Source organism: Capsicum annuum, chromosome 11 (assembly GCF_002878395.1).
Source record: "Capsicum annuum cultivar UCD-10X-F1 chromosome 11, UCD10Xv1.1, whole genome shotgun sequence".
Classification (NCBI taxonomy): domain Eukaryota; kingdom Viridiplantae; phylum Streptophyta; class Magnoliopsida; order Solanales; family Solanaceae; genus Capsicum; species Capsicum annuum.
In genome coordinates this window covers 88561693-88564357 of record NC_061121.1, presented here as the reverse complement: position 1 = coordinate 88564357, position 2665 = coordinate 88561693, and positions in this window count along the sequence as shown.

Genomic DNA, 2665 nt, shown 5'->3' with positions numbered 1-2665 from the left:
TCATAAAAAATAGTGTTCTAAGCCAAGATCTTCACGCTAGATTATTTACATTTCCTATTTTACTACTAAAAAATATCATACATTGAAATTAGATTTAAAAAAAAGAGCAAGCTAGCTAACCGTTGTGATAGTGTAAATCCTTACCTTGTACTTAGCATCCTCTTAAGTCCCATATACATAATCTAAAAATAAATGCACGCCTCAAATGCACGTAACATATGACATAGTGCATGCATCTAACACTTACCAATAAACATGGGAATTAAATGTACATATAACTAGTTAAGAACCAGAACTTAAGCACATTAATAAAAACACCAATTTATACATTTGGAAATAATAATAGCTTTAGGTTTCAAGTAGCAAACTTAAACTAATCTGGCTCTAAATTGGAGTCTATACCAAATTCAAATTAACTCAAGTGTATTGAACAATACTGTATCAAGTGAGACCACATATTGGTAAACAAATAGAGGGTCCTAGTCGTTTCGGGTGCCTCAAGCCAAAATGGGATCGGAGACCACCCCCAATACCCAATCATAAATGCCCTACACATTATGTCGGATGAATTCCAAATATTTAACAAGATAGAACAATTATAATTAAAAGACAATAATAAAATCCATAACCATAAACAACTAAATATCCAATCGAACATCCAATCGGTGTCATCCCCAATACCAATACCAATGCCAAGGTTGACACCAATACCGACTGCCCATACCTATAGTAGTCACACAAAGCCTCTAACCAGAAATAAAGAACATCCGATTCGGACATGCCCCCAACATAGACAAAACCTAAGTCTAAGAAGCAAAAATAATGTAAAGAAGTCCATAGCATGAAATGGAGTCTTTCAGAGTATAAAAGCTCACCACTTTAGTCTGACACAAAGTTGTCCTTGAATCTAAGTCACTAAGAAGGAGGATTAGTATGGCCGGTTCCTGCATTACGTGGGGATACAGTACCCGAAGATGGGTTAGCGGGTGAACGCTAGCATATACTTAAGAATAAGGATAAAGTAATAAAACTATTCAATGCCCAAGTAAATAACCATGTGCAACCACATACATACATATCTACCATACCAAGAAAGGGAACCGAGTTTAGCATGAATTTAAAACTTAACCTGGGTTGTGTAGCTTTATCATCCCAAAACCACCCACGGGCTATATGGGTCTAGTTTTACTAAAAAACTTAGGTTTTGGAACCTTAGAAAATTTCTTAGATTTCTAGTTTTAGGACATCATACAACTAGGGGGTACTAGTTATATGATGGGGTATGATTGGTATGGTCTTGATCGTATGACAACCAGTGTTGGTTGGTGGGTTGGATTGGTTTCTGGTGTGGGTATGAGTTGTATGGTGGGTGACAAGTTGTATGGTTGGGATTTCCTTCACTTAATGTAAAACGTAGTAACCTAACTTAGATCTGAGCATGAGTGGCTCACAATGGGTTGTGAGATAGGGTATGAGTGGCATAATCCAACTCATATGTTAGATAGTGTCAGCCCCTCTTGATTCAGTCTAAGGTATGGTTTATGGGTGCCAATCGTATGATTGGGTATGAGTGGGACTTTGGAGTAGTATGTTAGTTAGTGTAGAGGTTGAGATTATACTTGGGGTACGAGTAATGGGTACCACTCATACCCTATGGTTTGGATAGGGGAAGGGGTGATCATACGTTCATATAGGAAATTAATATAGTTTAAGTTGGGGGTAATCTGGACATTTCCTCTTATAACTCCTTGGGACCCCATAATTTAGAACACCTTTTTAGGGCTTCGTTAACCTATTTGAAATTAATCAAATACTCTAAACTCTCTCAAAATCTCTTAAGGCTCTTGGGTTAAGAAAAATCTAGTGTTTTCTTCAAGGTGGTCAATTGAGGCTCATAGGAGTGATTTCTTATCATCTTCTTCTCAATCTAAGGCAAGATACTTCTCTTTCATTTTTAGTTCCAACTAAAGGCATGTTTTATAAACTGTTTTCATGGCATGAATGTTGTATGGTTTTTGGTTTTAAAATATATATTGGGATTTTTGGTTATAAATGCTTAGTTATGGTTTTGTAATGTTTTAATTATAGAACTATATATTTTAATGGTGGTTCGGACATATGGTTGCATAGAAAGGGTCAATTGGTACTTAGTTATGGTTTTTGAAACACTATGCCCCCAATGTGTTTGATAAAATGCCTATGAGAATGTTTTTACTATATTATTGAACTTTTAATGGAACTATTGCTTGGTATAGCTTGGTAATGTAACCCTAAGTGGTATAAATGGTTTGTAATGGTTAAATGGTAAGGTCTTTGTGGTCATGGTTTGTCTAATAGAAAGCCTTTTTGGATAAAAGGGAATCCCCCAAGAAAACATAATAATGATCACTTGTAGTGTATATAGGATTCCCCTAAGTCAACTTATTAATGTAATCTATGGGTACATGGGAATCCTTTCTTCTTAAACAAGATATCTAAGGACATTTCTTACAAGCTATAGTCTATATGGCGATACCACTACTTATAGCCTTGGTTAATAACAAATGGAATGGTGGTCTTGGTTATGTCGTAAAGGTTTTAATTGGGCAATAATGGTGAGGTGTGATAGATAACCATGAAGGTATGAGTCCAATGGATGGACACTGGAAACTCATGATCGACGGCA